General features: G+C 41.4%; 1 long non-coding RNA gene across 1 annotated transcript; it reads left to right on the top strand.

The window, feature by feature from the left end:
• The first annotated feature begins 6506 nt into the window (after positions 1-6506).
• Positions 6507-10181, top strand: LOC130195095 (uncharacterized). Its single transcript, XR_008832013.1, has 3 exons — positions 6507-6526; positions 8964-9059; positions 9483-10181. It is a non-coding gene; the product is annotated as an uncharacterized LOC130195095 (long non-coding RNA).
• The last annotated feature ends 10520 nt before the right edge of the window (positions 10182-20701 follow it).

Here is a 20701-nt window from a genome sequence, read left to right on the forward strand (position 1 = left end):
CCGAGAGCAGATAGTTATTCGGCGGCACCGTGGGGAACGCTCTGCCCATTAGCGGGCAGCACGCTGACCTTCAGACAATCCATCCATTACCCTTTGATTTCTTGGACCGTTTCCTTTTAGAAATCATGCCGAACACGAATAAAGCTCGCCGGTTCATGCTCGGCATGGGCAAAAACATATTTAGTGTAATAAACATTGCAAGTTACAGTCATACCAGTGAAGTACAGGAAGGTCGGAGCACGTGCGACGTCTTTAATTCAAGATAAACTCCAAACTTCTGTGGAGTTACTGGACATTTTTGTAAAAGGTGTGCTCACCTTCGCCCACGCGGTGAGACGCCGCCGGAGAGGGAAACGCTCAGGGGCGCTTGTACGGCTACGGAAACGGGGATCTCGTACAGCGCTGCCGGGCATATTTCTCTCAAATGTCCACTCACTGTGCAACAAACTGGACGAACTCCAGCTGCTGGTGGGGAGAGACAGAGACTTCTCCTCATCCTCCGTCCTGTGCTTTACGGAATCATGGCTAAGTGGATCGATACCAGATTCTGCGCTCCAGCTCGCTGGCTTCCAGCTGTTCCGAGCGGACCGGGTCACGGAGCTCTCCGGAAAACAAAGGGTGGAGGAATCTGCTTTACCTCAACAACGGCTGGTGCAACGACGTAACGGTGATTCTACAGCACTGTTCGCCGGACCTGGAATCTTTTATCATTCACTGCAAACCCTTCTACTCCCCACGTGAGTTCGCTTCATTCATCCTGGCCGGAGTTTACATGCCGCCGCAGGGAAACGTGCACGAGGCACAGCGGACCCTCGCTGAACAGATACGGTGTGTGGAGCGGACCTTCCCGGACTCTTTAGTTATTGTACTCGGGGATTTTAACAAAGGAAACCTCAGCCACGAACTCCCTAAATATAGACAGTTAATTAAATGCCCTACTAGAGAGAAGAGCATTCTGGACCACTGCTACACAACAATCAGCAGGGCCTATCACGCCGTCCCTCGAGCTGCACTGGGAAACTCTGACCACGTCATGGTTCATCTGATTCCTCATACAGGCAGAGACTAAAGCTCTCCAAACCTGTGGTGAGGAAGTTCAAGAAGTGGACCAGTGAGGCTCTGGAGGATCTGGGCGTGCTTGGACTGTACTGACTGGGATGTCTTCAGGACTGCTACCAACAGCCTGGATGAGTACACAGAGGCTGTAACTTCCTACATCAGCTTCTGTGAGGACAGCTGTATTCCATCCAGCTCCAGGGTGAGTTATAACAACGACAAACCCTGGTTCACAGCGGAGCTCAGGAAGCTAAGACTGCAGAAGGACCAGGCATTCAGGAGTGGGGACAAGGACCTGTACACAGAGTCCAAATACAGGTTTAGCAAGGCGGTGAGAGATGCTAAACGACTGTACTCTGAGAAACTGCAACAGCAGCTCTCAGTAAACGACTCTGCTTCTGTCTGGAGAGGCTCAGGCAGATCACCAACTACAAGCCCAAATCACCCCACTCCATGAACAATGTGCTTCTGGCAGACGAGCTCAATGAGTTCTACTGCCGCTTTGAAAGACAATGGAGCAGTCCTGAGACAATCCCCCACAGCCCCATCAACAAGCCACAGACCATCAGCCCACCCTCCCCCAGCCCATCAGGGGCTCACACCTCTGTAGCACCCTCCATCTCCTCAGCGACGACCCTCGCCATCCTGGAGAGAGACGTCAACAGGCTGTTTAAAAAGCAGAACCCTCGCAAAGCAGCGGGCCCGGACTCGTCTCCCCTCCACCCTGAAGCACTGTGCTGACCAGCTGTCTCCGGTGTTCACCGACATCTTCAACACCTCCTGGAAACATGCCACGTTCCAGCCTGCTTCAAGGCCTCCACCATCATCCCGTCCCCAAAACCCAAGATCACAGGACTCAATGACTACAGGCCCATCGCCTGACCTCTGTGGTCATGAAGTCCTTTGAACGCTTGGTCCTGTCACACCTCAAGACCATCACCGACCCACTCCTGGTCCCCCTGCAGTTCGCCTACAGGGCCAACAGGTCTGTAGTCGTTGCAGTCAACATGGTCCTTCACTACATCCTCCAGCTTCTGGACTCCCAGGAACCTACGCCAGGATCCTGTTTGTGGACTTCAGCTCTGCTTTCAATACAATCATCCCGTCCCTGCTGCAGGACAAGCTCTCCCAGCTGCAGGTGCCCGACTCCACCTGCAGGTGGATCACAGACTTCCTGACCGACAGGAAGCAGCACGTGAGGCTGGGGAAACACGTCTCAGGCTCCCGGACCACCAGCACAGGTTCCCCGCAAGGCTGTGTTCTTTCCCCTCTGCTGTTCTCCCTGTACACCAACAGCTGCACCTCCAGTCACCAGTCCGTCAAGCTCCTGAAGTTCGCGGATGACACCACCCTCATTGGACTCATCTCTGGTGGGGACGAGACCGCCTACAGGTGGGAGACTGACCACCTGGTGACCTGGTGCAGCCAGAACAACCTGGAGCTCAACGCTCTGAAGACAGTGGAGATGGTTGTGGATTTCAGGAGGAATGCAGCCCCACCCGCCCCTCTCATCCTGTGGGACTCCCCCGTCGACGCTGTGGAGTCCCTCCGCTTCCTGGGCTCCATCATCACCCAGGACCTCAAGTGGGAGCTGAACATCCGCTCCATCACCAAGAAGGCCCAGCAGAGGATGTTCTTCCTGAGGCAGCTGAGGAAATTCAACCTGCCAGGGAGAATGATGGTACAATTCTACACGGCCATCGTTGAGTCCATCATCTGCTCCTCCATCACCGTCTGGCACCCTGCAGCCACAGCCAAAGACAAGTGCAGGCTGCAGAGCATCATCCGCTCGGACGAGAGGGTTATCGGCTGCAATCTGCCTTCCCTCCAGGTCCTGTTCACTTCCAGGTCACTGAAGCGGGCCAGAAAGATTGTCGCTGACCCCTCCCACCCTGGACACTCCTGTTCGAGTCCCTCCTCGGGAGGAGGCTGCGTCCATCATGCCAAAGACCACCCGCCACACCAAAAGTTTTTTCCCGTCGGCAGTCGGGCTCATCAATGGAACCCGGGACTGACTGACTGTCACCCCCAGGACTACCACCTCTTCTTCCACCTTCCTCTCTCCTCCTTCTTCCCGCTCCTTCCTCTTCCTCTTCCTCCCACTCCTCCTCCCTCCTCCTTCTTCTTCCCTCCTCCACACACGTCACTTTAACTTGAGGCCTCCTCCACACACATGCCACTTTATTTGCATGCACTTTAACTTAAACACACGCCACGCGTAACATACACTTTTAACTAAAACACACCACTTGAAGCACACACCCAAACACTTTCACATTATTTGTTGTCTTTCTGTCGTGTTGATTGTTGTTTGTTTGTCATGTCCAAATGTTGCACCTTCCACCAAAAAAAATTCCTCGTTTGTGTAAACATTCCTGGCAATAAAACTGTTTCTGATTCTGATTCTGATTCTGAAATAAACTTGTATTGTGTCATATGGGAAACACACTTCACAGTGATTACACAGGAGATGTATTTTAGGCAATTTGGGCTCTTTTTTGCATTTTATATGAACTTTTTAATCTCTTAAAGACCTCTTACCTCTTTTAACTCGAACATACATTTTTCAACCTGTATTTCAGTTAATTATAGTTATTATGACCATGGGATTCAGTCAACTGTAAATGTGTAATGTCCATTCACAGCCAGCTGACGTGGGAACTCGACAAGTGTAAACAGTTTGTGTAAAGTCTTGTAAATCTACATTGCAGGTGTAATATTTTCATTTTTAATCACGGTAACCAACATGTTTAACTTCAATTAATGTCTTACGTAAGAATACTAAATGAATTCATTGTTTAACCCTCCTGTTACCTTAGGGTCAATTTGACCCCATTCAATGTTTAACCCTCCTGTTACCTTTATATTTACTGACATATTTTACCCTAGGGGTCAATTTGACCCCAGCAATTAAAACCTCCAGAAAATTATTAGAATTAATATTGTTTTCCAAGTTTAAGTGTGAGGTATTTTATGTTTGTTTGTTGACTACCTAAATAGCCCTTTAAATATATAAAAAAGTTGATATTTCTTATATGTTTGACGCAGTGAAAAACAGCCTGGGGTCAAATTGACCCGAAAGAACACCGACATTAAACATTGAATGGGGTCAAATTGAACCTAAAGGTAACAGGAGGGTTAAATGGCAGTTTCCATCGCGGATCGTTATAATTACCTTGCAGACTTTACAAACATAGTATACTAGTAAAATGGTGAATATTAAAACAAGGGTAACTACTTTTCTTTGCTGAAGATTATAAAGATTTTTACTTGCACTGATTTGAATACAAAACTGATTTAGCGACAGATTTACTGTCATAGTGAAAGCTGGAGTAAAAAAATTATAATATTGACTCGTTAGTCTTGTTCACGCCTGCAGTGGGATGCAGATGACAAGATGTGGAAGGATGCTGCAATACATGATTTATGGGCTTAAAATCAACACTTTATAAAAAAGTACCCTCTGACTAATGACACCTTCAACCTGTATATGATGTATATTTAACAACGGTCCAAACTAACTTCATAATGTAAACTATATACTGTGGTAGTGTGTCTCATCCTGGACTGTTTGTTCTTTTATGTTTGTTGTGGTCTGTCGAGGGACGACAGATGCAAATGAGCTATTTAGCTACAATCTGGTGCAGAGCATCAAATGGTGACATGTTTTAACTTTACATGGTCCCTTTAAATATAGATAATAAAAAATACTGAAGAACAGGCTCAAAACAAATGGAAGAGGTTTTTTACACATCTTGAAAAAACAAGGCTCTGTAATGTATTTACATCTTTAAGGTGGTCAATGATGGCGTTTGTGTGTGTATATATATAAATATATATTCATTTATATATATAGAAATGAATATATATTTATATATATAAATATATATTCATTTATATATATATATAAATGAATATTTATATATATATAAATGAATATATATTTATATATACATATATATAATATTCATATATACATGTGTGTATATATATATTTATATATATACAAGAAATGGAAATACAAAAAAAAGATGAATGTTTTGCATCCTAAAACGATTACAGGTATTAAATCAAACCGGCCTGAAGATGAACGGCTTAATCTCCGCATACGTTGGCCCCGTCGGTGTGTTCTGTTAATGCCTCGCTCGCAGAGGGGGGGTGGTGTGGTGGTGAAGGGAACTGCTTACGCACGCCGCCCGACTCGCGCTGATTAATCGGCGCTCTCAGCGAGTCCCGCTGGGTTTCCCGCTCGCAGCAGGCATCAACGTACACGGAAAACAGGCGAACGCAATAAAACAAAACATGACAGGTCGCAGCTTCCCACACCTGCTGCCGGCCGCTCGGCCTATCCTGATGCACCTTTTGGTTTGGAGATGGAGAGACAGCTGGTTTAAGATTAGGCTCCCCTCCCCCCCCCCCCCCCCGCCTCTTGTCTTCCCCTCGCTCTGCACTCGCCTCCATTACTGGACTTTTTTTTCTCAAGCAAATTGAGTCGGGGTCTCTCTCGCTCTCTCTCTCTACCTCTCTCTCTCTCACTCTCTCTCTCACTACCTATACCTTACTTCCTCTCTCTCTCTCTACCCCTATACCTATACCTTACTTCCTCTCTCTCTCTACCTCTCTCTCACTCTCTCTCTCTCAATGAGATTGTTTCTCACTGCATTTCTAATGTGTGTCTAATTAGAGGCGCACACAGAGAAGGGGAGATTGCACCGACGTTGCAACAGAGGATTTATTTCGGAGTCGGTCGGCGGGTCGGTGAGCGGCGACCGGGAGGAAGACTTTACGTCTTCCAGGATCAGCACATGGAGCCCGCGTGGACCGCCGTGTTTTAGCTTCCGCCGTAAATTATGAATTTGAATGCTTACATAATCTAAATGCATGCACTGTAAACCCGAACGTCCAAATTAATCAAATAGATTAAGTAGTGTATACTCAACGTTTTAGAGAAAGTTCTACTAACTTAAATATGTCAAGTTGGTGGAACATGTTCTTCTTTTTGAGTAATTTTAACTAATATATTTTGATTAAATGGAACTATTTTGTAAAACATAACGTACGCCCAACGTAATAGAATTTAGTAATTATATGCTGCAAATGATAAAGTCCTGTTATTTCTATTGTTTTAAATATGGATGATTTTAAAATAAACCTAAATCACATGCTAAAATACAATAAAAGTGTAAAATACACAGTAAAATGTGCTTTTAGTTGTTTTTTAGTCAGTATCATAAAAGACTATTGAAGTTGTCATGATAATACAAAATAACTAGTAACATATCAACGACAAATAAAACGTAACGCTGAAAATTCACATTCAACTTGTAGTGTAAATCAACTTGGAGTCATCACGTGTTTTGGCCGTTATCAAAGTGCATTATGGGGATTTCGCGGGAGTCGTTACTTTACTTTCGTCCTGAACCCTTTCGCACGAGGCTGTGGTGTCATCACGACTCGGACTGTTTTCAAGGTGAGTGAGATCTTAAGTGTTTTTATATATACGTTAATATGTGTAATGTGTTTAGTTACATTATGTTACAATCAGCCAGTTGCCAAACCTCGAAAAACTAAAACTTAAAATAATTTCCTAGACTTTGCGAGAGACATTACGAGCTAGCTACGTCTGCTTCACTCACGAGACTCCAATCCTCTCCCGGAGTCTGTCTCTCAACTTAAGCAGTGGCTGGTTTGAGCTCAGAGACAAGTGGCGGCTAACGTTGGCTAACGTACGCTCCTCGTGTACTAAGGTACTATAGCTGGCGACGTCGGTTCGCGCAAGCTAACGTAACTTGACGTACCAGCGGAGGAGCACGAGGTGTTCCACTAAACTACCTTGTTCGACTGAGAACATCGCGGCTAGCTAACGTAACTTGACAGTGATCTCCCGTGCTTCTGTTGGTTCACGGGGAGCGCCCGGTGTTTATGCTTGACTATTCACGTCACTCGCATCTCTGGCATTTCTTTTGTTTTTGTGCACGTCAAATAAAAACCACGTTATTGTTAGACCCTGTATGGCAAATCCTAGATAGATAGTGTTTTACGGTGGTGTTATTGAGACTTGCATGTAAGCTGCATAAATGAAATGTTTAGATATGCCACCAACAAATTATGTATTGTCAACTATGTTTGTCAGTGCATTATACCAGCGGTTCCTAACCTGGGTGTCAGGACCTCACAGGCTGTTGCATGGGAATCACAACGTGTTGTGGGAAGAGTCCTTAAGTAAGAAATATCAAAGAACAACACAGAAAAATCTTGTTTGAAGAAATAAAATGAAATAATTGACAGTAATTGTACTATGGCATAGCATTTGCATCAACCTCTCTCCACAAAAAAAAGCCTTCCTAAAAGGTGGCCAACCAGTAAAATATTTTTGGACTCATTTAAAGGTTAAGAACCACACATTATATATTTTTAGAATGAGAAAAATCGTGACAAAAAATGTTTGTAATAGCATTCAAAACTCAGTCTTTCATTTTCTTCTCTTCTCTGATGAATAGGAAACAGTTACTGGTCCTTTTTAGTCAGTGTTCTTTCAAATCAAATATTTACTTTTAGTTTTAAATCGCATACAAAAATGGAACACATGCAATTTTAAAGCAGTGTTAGCTGTAGTCCATGATCATGTTTTGGTAAGCTAATAGTAATTAACTTGTTATATTAATTAGTAAGTAATAGTAAATCTGTTTTAAAAGTTTTAGATGTTGGTCTAAACTTTGTCATTTTTTTCTTTGCCTTTTAGGTTGCTGGTTCCAAAATGATCTGGAAGTGTAAGTTGTGCGCAGCTTCTTGCACCTCCAGAATACAGTTATTTAGACACTGTAGGCTGCAGCACAGCCACTTTTCCAGAATCAGCCCTCTTCCATGCCTCTACACCGATTGCATTTGCACGTTTCAGACACTTAATTCATTGAGTACTCATTTATCAAGATATCATACAGCACAACCTAGCAGTTGTACAGAGCAGTCAGGGGCCTGTGTTATTCAAATGCCCCTTATGCACATTTCAGCAACCCTTTTCTAATTCAGCCGTTTTCAGTCATCTCAGAAAGCATTTGAAAAATCATGAAACGGTGACATGCCCATATAAGGATTGTAGCTATATCACAAATGTGTACTCCTCGTTCAATTCTCATAAAAGTAGAGAACACCAAGCAGGTCTTGCATCTGACTTTCAAACTGATATTGTCAGTGAGGATCCCCATATTCTTCAAGCCAGTATTTCTGAGGAAACTAGTGATTCGCATGAAGAATGCCCAGACCAGAGCAGAGAAGTGGGAACGGTGATCAGTGTGACACTGGCAGTCTAAGAAATCAACTTAAAACAAATTTAGCTTCTTTATTTCTAAAGATGCAGGCTATCCTTCATGTCTCGAACACAGCTATTCAGGAAATAGTAGACCACTTGAATCAGATCTTCTGAGGTAATATGGATCATCTCTCTTTAAGTGAAAATTGTGATTCTTATTCATTTGACCGCTATTGTCGGCTTAATAAATGTGCTAGATTCTTCAAATTGAATGTTTTTTTATTTGTTGCTGTTATTTCAATGTAGTTGTATGCAGAGTTCCAGAGGATAACCAATCAGAACCTGCCCAACCGATTCTATGCTGAGCTTGACCGCCATCTTCCACGACTAATGACTTTATTTAGGCAGAAGGCATCAAGAACTGGAAAGACAGCAGATGCTCTGGCTGAAATTTTAAAAATCCACGATGAACTTCATAGGTTGAACCGGTGGAACTTCGAACAGGTTCAATGACTCAAATGAGCTTTGTGAATTTTGCAATTAGTCCACTCTGTGTTTGACATTTGTTTGATTGCATTAAAGATGTGAACAGGTTATTTGTGGCCATATGTTCTGAATGGATTATTTTAAATGTACAAATGTGTTTTTATCTGAATAGGAAAACCAGGACATACACACCAAACGTACGACTGTTCTCCACGGCCTCCCTGTCTATCTGTGCGAGGATGTATCTGGATTCTTCAGAACCTGCACAGTGAGTCTTCTTAAGTCACTAACAGATTCTACGTGTGCATGATGTAAACAGTTCATCAAAATACTAATATCTTTTAGGACTTACCTTTGTTTAGTCTACCCATACACTTTTCGGGTGTAGTTTGTTTTCGCCTCACTACAAAGGAACTGTATTGGCAAGTGAGAAGATGTTCAGTAAAACATGTTCCTGTAAATGTCCTTTAGCTTGGTTTCAGTCTCTCACCACTTGGATTCTCTGGTAATTTGGTTGATTTGTGTGCAGAACATGGATCTTATGTTGTTCCCCTCTTACAATGAGACACAGGTCTCCCTTGTAAAAGAGGCCTTTGTTTTCATTGGGACTTGGTTAAGGAAATATACATTATGTCATCTGTGCTGTTCCATGTGTTAGTTTGTGATTGGTATCTCTTTTTCATTCATTCAGGACGAGTCTGATGAGCCAGAGCTTGATGGGGTTGCAGTGGGCCTCCTTACTGTCACCAGTGACAATAACACAAGTGCAGTTCACTACCACCCTGTGAAAATCTCTGTGATTATTGAAAGTGATGTCATGGTTAGTCTCCCCAGACTTGGTGATGCCTTCCTGGTAGTCTTTGGATTCATGTATGCACTACACCTCAGCTACCCCAAAGCACTTACCAAGACTTTTGAGTTCATTCAAAAGATCTTACTTGGCCTAGAAAGTGGCAAACTGTCACCGAAGTTGCAGACCCTCAAGAATGTTTTGATGACCTAGAAACGGAAGGCTGCAGCGGTATACCATTATAAAAGGTTCAACATGTTCAAGTTAAAAGGTCTATGATCACGTCTTGCAGCTTTGCAATGCAGCGCCATCATGTGATCTGTTCATGTATGTTATTGTGTTGTGTATTATGGAGGAAAAAAAGGCAGAGGTCATGGTTCTCGGGTTGTTATCTTTGTGCAGATACATTTTTTTTTAAATTCTTTTATGCCTCATGTACGTGTTTCCTGTTAATGTCAATTTATCAACAATATTTAACCCACTATAGCGGTAAAGATCATCATTATCTTTTAAACGTAAAGATACAATTTATTTTGGAAGTTTAACTTTGGTTGCAAAGTTGAAATGTTTTATTTGTTGTGCCCATATTCATTCAAATAATTAAAATGATCAGCCTCTATAAAGATGGAAGTTTTTCTTTTTTTCCTGAAAATGTTCTGAAACAGTTCTGTTGTATTTAATCCAAAATGCTGCACTATATACTCAGGAAGCCAAGAGCAGTGTTTTTTCGCTGTAAAAAAAATGTTGGTATTGTTTTATGTCACCAGCTCTAAATTTAAGCTCTACAATTTATTAAAGTATATTTTCAAATTATTTATTTTAATATTGCAGTGTGCTAAATGTGAGTGCAAGAAAATACTGTTCAATAGATAGATGTTCATGACTTAAATTTTGAGTTTGTTAAACTCAATGTAATTGAGGCAATAAATTGCCACAAAAAATTAAGTTTCGAGTCTTATCTTTTTAAGTAAACAAATTCAAAACATTTGACTAATGTGAACTCGAAAACATTGAGTTTGGTTAACATGAAATGGTGTGGTTGTGTACTTTATTTTTTTAAGTTCTGTGAACTTATTCCAGTGGTTTGAAAACTTGAACATTTTAAGTACTAATAACTGAAAATAATTGAGTTGAGCTAAATTAACACTTTAATTTAAGCTGTAATCAAAAGGTACAAGTAGCAAGTCATCAAACTTTTTAAGTTCTGCAAAATCAAATAAAAAAGTTCATTAACTCAAAAAATTTGAGGCAATATATTGCCTCAAATTTTTTGAGTTCTACTAACTTATTCGGGTTTACAGTGTGTAATCGGATTGAGAATCTTCACATTGTTCATGTTTAGTTATTCACTCGTCGTAAGCACTGATGTATTTGTGTTCATCGACACCGTCTCCCATCCGTGAGGGTACACTATATAATCATGCTATTGCTCATAGATCAAATTATGCTGAAATACTGTTATATTGACATATTAAAGAAAAGATTATGATGGCGATGATGCAATGATGACGTCAGGGGGCGTTGACTCGATGTAGACGTCACCCGGGTATGTTCGGCAAAGTATTTTTCAAAGACTAAGCAAGATTTTTCTCTTAACATGAATTTAATTTATGTTTTTGTTGTTCTGAAATAGAAAATATTGAAGTGACACGACGAAAGAATGCGCGTTGATTTTACTGACCGCTCCTACAAATGACAAACACATATAGTGGAAAGTTCTTATTCATGAGTTAAGAATATGATTACAGATATTTCAAATGCTTAAAAAACAAACACATTGATGTTAGAGATTATTTTTAAAGTGGTTGGCATGGCTGCCATCCCTCTTTTTTTTCCCCAGCCAAAATGGTGGGAAATTAAGTATTTCTAACATGAAAATGGATGGAATATTTCAGGACTAATACATATTTAGGATTACTCTGAGTGGCTCTACGGCGACTTTTTTGCAAACGGTATTTAGAGTGAATCATTTAAAACGTGAAGTCGAAGGAGATCCCTAACCGGCCAATTAGTCTCCAGCTCTGAGCTCATCGAGGTCGATTAATTATGGAGACGAAGGAAAACAAGCGTGCACGGCGGGCCCCCACGCCGGAGTGGCATGGGATGCAGCCCTGGTGCACTCTAATAATAAAAGATGGTGGTGGTGATTGGGGTGAAGGCGGAGGTCAGTACAATACAGCCTCACCGTGAGCAGCGAAGATCACACATGCAAATGATTTTTTTCACAGCTACTACCGAACGAGTCGAAATACACTCATTCATAACTGCGAGGGTCCCTATGGATGCACAAATATGAGGAACAAAGACTTCCCTTCAGCAGTGAATGTTAATCAGGTTGATGTTGAACTGGTGAGTGACGGGTCAGTGGCTCTGTGGCACGGTGTGTCATCGTGTGCAGACATACAGTCAGACAGACAGAGGACAAGCAGCATTATTCATTTTATGAACACATATTTCCCCTCTGAAATAAGTGGAATAGGAGAAGGTCTCAGATGTAACACTAGCCACGACATGACTGTTTTTTTATATTTATATAAATATATATTTATATATATTTATATATAAATATATATTTATATAAATAAATATATATATACATTTATATATATATATTAATTTATATATATATATATATATTTATATATATAATAGGGCTGTGAAACGATTACAAATTTTAATCAAATTAATCACAGGTTTCTGTGGATTCATCATGATTAATCACATATTACCGATATTCTCGGTATATTTTTGTGAGAACATAAAGATTTATGACAAAAGACGGATATATACATTTATACACAGGGATGCACATAACTTGCTCACCAGTGTGCGCGCATAGCGGCTGAGCTCTGCCGCGCGCGAGCCGAGAAGAGTTGTTGACGGGGGGGGGGGGGGGGGCAGTAAGATATATACATATATTTATTTATTTATACACACAACAACATCAGGCATGCCTCCCCTGAACGTAACGCATCTTAAACAATGCGGCGGCGCGCTTCAAGCTCCTCGTTGTGCGTATTCAAGTTTGATCTCGGGGGTTTCTTCCCGTCCCCGTTAGCATATTGCGGCATATGGCCCGGCGTGTTTTGATGATCCGACACTCTCGTCGTCTTGTTGCCCCCCCCTGTCTGTTCATCCGTCCAGAGTCTATCCGTCATATTGCTGCTTTACCACAATAAATGTGAGGGAAGGCACTTTTTTTTGCGCGGCAACAGAGGACAGATGTTGCCCAGTGTGAGGCTGACAGTCTGCAGCACTGTTTAGTCCTCGGTGCTGAGTCAGGCAGCGGTGGGCTTATTAAATATGCCTCGGCATCGCTTTATTGTTTATGCTATGGGAACGGAAAACATGCTGTTGACAATAATTGTTTATGCTTGAGAGAGAAGGAGAGAGAGAGAACTAGTTTGAGTAATATGATAGTCTTTTACTGTAATATGCACCGTTATGCTCAGGAGATGAGATGTCAGTGTGTCCCATGCATACAGTGGATGTGATCACCTTTACATTCACTGATTGAAGGTCATATGCTCAGTGAGCTGTTTTTGGTAAAGATCAATAATGAAGTTTCATGTTCTCGTATAATAATATTCATCGTAACCCTAATTTATTTCGTAATTTTTCCTCAACTTTTTTTTGCCAGGCTAATGACATTGAGATTTTGAATTCCCCTCAGAGTTGTAAAAGCTGAAAAACACACACACAAAATAAACTTTAAAAAAAGCTAAAAGTTACAACAACAAAATACTAAAAACATTAAAAGAATAAAAGTTACCCCCCAAAAAATAATCACATAAGAGAGACCACAGAAGCAGTAAATTGCCTGAGCCAAAAATGTGTCATTCAGTGTCAGCAGCAGTACATTTAATGCTTGAATGATCCTTAATCCAATTATTTGTTTTAATCGTGCATCCTTATCAAGTTATCTAGTTCAAAAAGAGCTCACATAAGACGAGGGTCCAAGAGAATGTCGAAGGGTTCTCAGGAAAGGCGATGCATGAGGATTGATGTAACTAATGTGTGCTGCCTGAGAAAAAAGGTAATTGGCTCCTCCCACCAAGGTGTGATGGCTCCTCCCACTAAGGTATGAGGCTCCTCCCACTAAGGTATGACTGACTGAACGCATGTCTGTTGAAATACAACTTTGATTCGTCTCTTCTTTCTCACACGCTGCACATTCAAAGAATTAAATTGCACGGCTTCTTGATTCTTCTCCACCGGGAGCGCCGACGTGCGACAGTGCCAACGGGCAGTCTGGCACACGAGACGCATTATGACTTACTATTACGGTAATCACTGGAAGGGTTCGCTGTAATTATAGAAATGTACAATTAGCCTCTCAAATGATAAAACCATGCCACACTCTGCAATTCCAAAAATGTAAAGCTATGTCTGCACATGTAGCATCCGTAACATATCATTTAGTCAGTAAGAATACGTTATAAGGGGGGGGAGAAAAATGCCAAGAGATTGTAGAAGAGATGACATGTAAAGATGTTTGGTTAGCGGAGCAGTTTGTGTTGGAGTGGTTAGCATCGTCAGTTCTGAGGTTTTTTTTATCAGAGGCTGGCTGCTCATTGAATGGGACCGTTGAGGTGGATTTGAAATACGAGATCAAGGAAGTAATGATCGTATCTTTACAAAATACTCTGTAATCACAACTTGAATTGAAAACTACTTAATGCGGTTATTACATCTATTTCCATTAATCAGTGTCGCAGACAGGCCTTACAAATTGACATTTGAATACACATTGTTTTATTACCACTGAGATTCGTGCACTTGACTGAAGATTGATTTGGGACGATGCGTTTGTGATAAATAGTCTTTAGTGGACAGGAAGCCCCCACTCGATGTACCCCACTACCCACTGCGGGGCCGCAATCCACACGGTAATGCATAACTCCGCAGTCTTACATTCAATATCTATTGAAAGTGCACTTTAACTGCCATTGTTATTGGATCTCTGGGAAATGCATTATGCATGGGACGTCTTCATTGGGAGCGCCGGGTCCATAGCATACACTGGGAAGTAAACTGTGTTAATCTCATGGCTTATTTACTGACAGTCTCTCCTTGGACCGGGCTTTGAACTCTCTTCTAATGCGTCTCACCAAACCAGGACGCTCCCTCTGGGTTCACACTTCAAATGGGAGACATTGCAGCGTTTCCTACAGAAAAGATGCTATAGGGCCGGTGGCTGGTGTCTCTTTAACCCTCGGACTGGATGGATAATCACAGACAGAACCATGGACTGAATGGCGAATCACAGACAGAACCATGGACTGGATGGAGAATAAGACCGAACCATTGGACTGAATGGATAATCACAGACAGATTAATGGACTGAATGGATAATCACAGACAGATTAATGGACTGAATGGATAATCGCAGACAGAACCATTGGACTGAATGAATAATCACAGACATATTAATGGATTTAATGGATAATCACAGACAGATTAATGGACTGAATGGTGGCAATGAAAAAAACGGGGGGGAAAGAAGCCATTACACAGATTTCGAGGGGCGTTTTAGTTCCTGACAGTTTGGCGCGTCAAACTGCTTGGACACCCAGACTGACCTGAAGTGAGGACCCCGGAAACCCACAAAAAAAATATTTTTCTGAATCTGCAGTATCTGTTTAGAGAGAACTAAAAGCCAAAAAACATCACACTCCATGCCTCTGACAGACCCAATACACATTCTGTCATTTAGACCCTATTTAAAAAAAGATGGAATGGAGTGTCTTGTTTCTTAATATCACTCAAACAAATCGTTCTACTTTGTGCTCTACTCCTTCACAGGGTGGATTGCTGCATTTTTCTTTGTAAGGATCATTTGCTTCTGATTAATCGCATCAAGAAACTCAATCCTTCTGAGACTCAAAGCGCAACAACACCAGGCTGCAGACGATTCTTCATCCAATTAAGACTCAAAGATATTTCTCGCCATTATCTCACCTTCGTACGACATGCAGGCACTCATGTCTAATGCACTCAACACTATACCGTATTGTGGCTCGCAAGGATTTGCACATGGGTTCTGAGCTCAGACATGGAAGAGATTGCGTTAACATGACAGCCCTTTGTGGTCCAGTGGAGCAGGACTCCACGTCTCTCGATGTAGAATCCCCCCTGAGCACCTCGGCTCCTCTGGAAATAGTTTAATGGGCTACAATCTCAATTCTCCTTTTCCCTTTTGTCTCCAGGCTCCTCCACAGACCACCAGACTCCCCCAATCGAAGAAGCCTCAAAAAAGGACTAGATAATATAATGAATCCCAATTCTATGTTTCGTTTAAAAATACATTTGATAGATTTCAAACCGAACACGATACACTTCGAGTACATCTATGCACGAGTTGAAATGTGTCTGGGGTTGCCAAGCGTAGGCTGTACCGCCCGTCCACATGCAGTCGATGGCTTTCTAGGTTTAGTGGGACTCAATTTAACCCTCCTGTTACGCCCCCGTTAAATTTTTAATGTCGGTGTTCTTTCGGGTCAATTTGACCCCAGGCTGTTTTTCACTGTCAAACATATAAGAAATATCAACTTTTTGATATGTTTAAAGGGCTATTTAGGTAGTCAACAAACAAACATAAAGTACCTCACACTTAAACTTGGAAAACAATATTAATTCTAATAATTTTCTGGAGGTTTTAATTACTGGGGTCAAATTGACCCCGAGGGTAAAATATGTCAGTAAATGTAAAGGGAACAGGAGGGTTAAACATTGAATGGGGTCAAATTGACCCTAAGGCAACAGGAGGGTTAAACATAGCAAAAGGTCATAGGCAGTTTAACCTGATTTACTTTGCTGCAAAATAGTAGGAAAATGCCAGTTTGTTGATAGTGTGATCAATGGGACGATGATGGAATAATATTTAGAGGCTCAGGACATATCTTTGTTTTTATTTTAGTAGTATTTATAAAATGCGTTTGCATTGCCCACTCGCTACAAACCCACCCACCTACCCATGTTTGACCGGCTGTAAATGGTGAGATTCTAGTTTGAGTCTGACCCTCAGATATTTACATTCGTGGGTTTAGTCTCAGTCAAGGGAGGTATACAAACGTATACAGTCTAATCACGGTATGAGTTATCTAATGAAACCTGCTGGAAGTATTACATTTCTCATTTCCTGCTATTACACATTGTCAGGAAGGTAGCAGTTAGTGCATGTGAATGTACGCGTATGTCAAAAGGCTGTCCAAAAATAAATTATTGCCAGGGCTACTACATGGACTGAAAGGGCCTCCACAGACTGTATATACTGTATATACATGAAGGTCTAGGGCTGAAAAGTTACACAAATGAGATTTTTTTTTTTAAAGACTAATTAGATGCGGCTTTTCATTATGAACATAATAACTTTTTATTACTTTTCTTCATGCAGAAGATCTGGCAATCAGAAAATCAAATTAGCTTGAGTTTAAATGATGATTTTGACCCTAATAACATCATCCAATGCAGCCCTGGATGGGCGAATTTTCTCCGTGACGGGGCTGGGAAAGGTCCAGGGTGAAGGTGGACTTGGTGCCTGCTGCATGCTCTCTACTTGTGATTAAATTGTTCCCGAGAGGACAACATTGTTTAACCCTTGTGTTGCCTTAGGGTCATTTTGACCCGAATCAATATTACACCCTCCCCCCGCCTTAGGATTAATTTGACCCCATTCAATGTTTAATGTCGGTGTTCTTTCGGTTGTCAACAAACAAACATAAAGTACCTCACACTTAAACTTGGAAAACAATATTAATTCTAATAATTTTCTGGAGGTTTTAATTGCTGGCGTCAAATTGAACCCAAAGGGTAAAATATGTTAGTAAATATAAAGGTAACAGGAGGGTGAAACATTGAATCGGGTCAAAATGACCCAAAGGCGGGGGGAGGGTGTAATATTGATTCGGGTCAAAATGACCCTAAGGCAACACAAGGGTTAAAAGCGCAGTCCTTGAGGTTTGCTCCACGTGCTTCAAGTCCCGATCAAAGATAACACCGAGATTCCTTACAGTGGTGTTGGATGCCAGGGCAATGCCATCTACAGAAACCACATCACCAGATAATTGATAGTTGGTAATTGAGTAAAATAACTTCAGTGTTGTCACATCAAGAAGTTTCAGGTCATCCATGTTTTTATGTCTTTAAGACATGCTTGAATTTTACTGAGTTGGTTGGTCTCCTCTGGTTTTATCGATAGATATAGTTGAGTATCATCTGCATAACAATGAAAGTTTATAGAGTGTTTCCTGATAATATTGCCCAAAGGAAGAATATATAAGGTAAATAAAATTGGTCCAAGTACAGAACCTTGTGGAACTCCGTGACTAACGTTGGTGGTTATCGAGGCTTCATCGTTTACAAACACAATTTGAGATCGATCTGATAAATAGGATTTAAACCAATTTAGTGCGGTACCCGAAATGCCAATCGACTGATACAGTCTCTGTAATAATTCCGTTTGCCAGATGAAGTGGAATACTCACACGTTTTCGGCATGTGACGAAACCTCCATTACTGTAAGTTCAAATCTCCCATGTTGAGAAGCTGTCAGGCTATTTTAACCCTCCTGTTACCTTCACATTTACTAACATATTTGACCCCAGCAATTAAAACCTCCAGAAAATTATTAGAATTAATATTGTTTCCCAAGTTTAAGTGTGAGGTAGTTTGTTTGTTTGTTGACTACCTAAATAGCCCTTTAAATATATAAAAAAGTTGATATTTCTTATATGTTTGACACAGTGAAAAACAGCCTGGGGTCAAATTGGCCACAAAGAACACCGACATTAAACATTGAATGGGGTCAAATTGACCCTAAAGGTAACAGGAGGGTTAAGCCTGCAGGCAACAGGAGGTACGCCTTCGTCACAAGGACCTTTCAGTCTTGAGGTGTTGACTGCATGAGGGGTAGCGTCAGTACTTTAAGGGGCCTCCGGGTGGTCTCACCCAGTGCCTGATGGGTATTCTCATTTGCATGCACCTGCTTTTCTGCAATGGACACGACATGTCTTTTTTTAATCCGTTGTGCTTTTGACGGATACAAATAAATCCTCAAGACGGACTGGACATTATAAAAAGGGGAGCATAAAGTAATTGGCTTCTTCTGTCGGCAAGTAAAAATAATTTGCAAGTGCAGTCATCATCGCTATATTCATCTTCCAACAATTTGCAGAACGTCATGAAATTTACAGAGAGAAAGCTAGTTAATTGACTCAGAATTATGAAGATGGCACGATCACGATCAAAACACTGGAACAATGCGAGTACCTTGGCTGGAGGGGCTCCGGAGCACTTCTAATTGAAATCTCTTGTGACAGCGTTTGCCGGGCCAAATTAAAATGCAAGTCGGCAGAAGGGGAGAAAAAAAGGTCCGATTTTTAAATAAGTGACATTGATAAAAGATCCCAGCAAACGTACTAACCAAATTAGTGTTGATCCTGAACTGTGTCAAATCTACCCGGGAATTATACTACTGATGATATTGGAGAACCACTGTTATTACAGATCCCCACAAAAAGGCTCCAACCGTGTTGAAAGCTATTTATACAGTCAAAGGAACGCTGACTAAAGAGGATTATTTTGGATGCTCTCTGGCCCCGGTGTATGCGCTCGTCTTCTACTAAGTGCGAATGTCCGCGGGCAATCTCTCCATCTGGCGTTGCACTACAAGCCAGGCTGTCCCGGCGACTGCCCCGGCCCTCTCTCTCTACCTCTCTCTCTCTACGCTGCCACCCAGAGACATGGACAGGACGACAACTCGCCTCTTATCCAGCACCGCCCAGCCCTCGGTCTCAGCGGCGGCCTCTCGGTCCCTCGGGGTCCTCGGGGCTCTTTGATAGTCTCACAGATGACATATGTGAGTCTGGTTAGCATATGGCTGTGGGGGTGACTGCGTTCCAGAGCCCACAGCAGGGCGCGGGTCGGCGAGGCTGCAGGGAAGGAGTGTAATTGATTCCTAGCACTCTCACCTTTACAGCATGGTGGGGACGAGAGACTCTGAAATAGTAGTGGATACCTTTTAATATATCGGAATAAGGGCTGGAGAGAGTGTATTAAAAAAAGACTAATATAAAAAAAAAATCTAATTTGTGTACGCACTTTCTTTACTTTAATATATATATATGAAATATAGTTATTTATATAATCTAGTTCTAATATATATAATATATATATATAATATATATATTATATTTATTATATAAATAATATACATACGTATATATGTTTATGTACTGTATATATTTATTTTGATGAGATGAAGCAAGTCAGGAGATGCAGCACTCAGGACATTTTTAAAGAGCTACTCCAGTTTAGCTCGAGTATAAAGTCTTAAATGTACGAAGAGTGGGGCAATAATCATCTTTTTAAATGTAACTTTGTGGGTAAAAAAAAAGAAGAAGAAATCAGTGATGGCCATCAAATCTAAAACTAAACTTCTGAAGAACACAGATTGCATCTACCGACGGGTTTTACCTGCACCTATCTTTCTCAAATGCCACTTAAGATTGCTGTTGGCAGCTTTCTTTCTCATGGTCTTAACTTCTAATCCCGGGAGAAGAAATCTCTAAATGGTTTTGTCAGATGACGTCCCAATACTTACTGAGTGCAAGCAAAAGGTCACAGCAAGAGCATCAATGTTATTTTTCCATGCAATATATTCTCTAAGTAGTCTTTCTATACTCTATATTGTTGTCTATTCATGCAGTAGCTATTGCAGGAGTTTCCAATAAGGTACATTTTCATTATACGTTCAACAGAAATACATGCTATTGGCTATTGGGCGATTAATTTAGCACATATGTAGATAAAGTATCATTTGGATGAGGTTACATACAGAATTTTGACTTGTTGTGAATGTATGTGCAATTAGAAACTAGCACAAGTAATGTTGACATAAGTGACTTAAAAGTCTGAAATGTAACAATCCAATAATTTTAGAATGAGCTGGGGAAAAAGATTGACATTCTTTTGGCATCCATCTCAGGTATATCGATTATAGCAACCTTTTTCATATACACGACAAAACAATATTGATTGATGATGAAGATTATGTCCTCATTGTCAGACAGAATTGCAACACGGCGTCGCTCCTCGTCGAAAGTATGTTGCGCTAAGCC

Source organism: Pseudoliparis swirei, chromosome 6 (assembly GCF_029220125.1).
Source record: "Pseudoliparis swirei isolate HS2019 ecotype Mariana Trench chromosome 6, NWPU_hadal_v1, whole genome shotgun sequence".
NCBI classification, from domain to species: domain Eukaryota; kingdom Metazoa; phylum Chordata; class Actinopteri; order Perciformes; family Liparidae; genus Pseudoliparis; species Pseudoliparis swirei.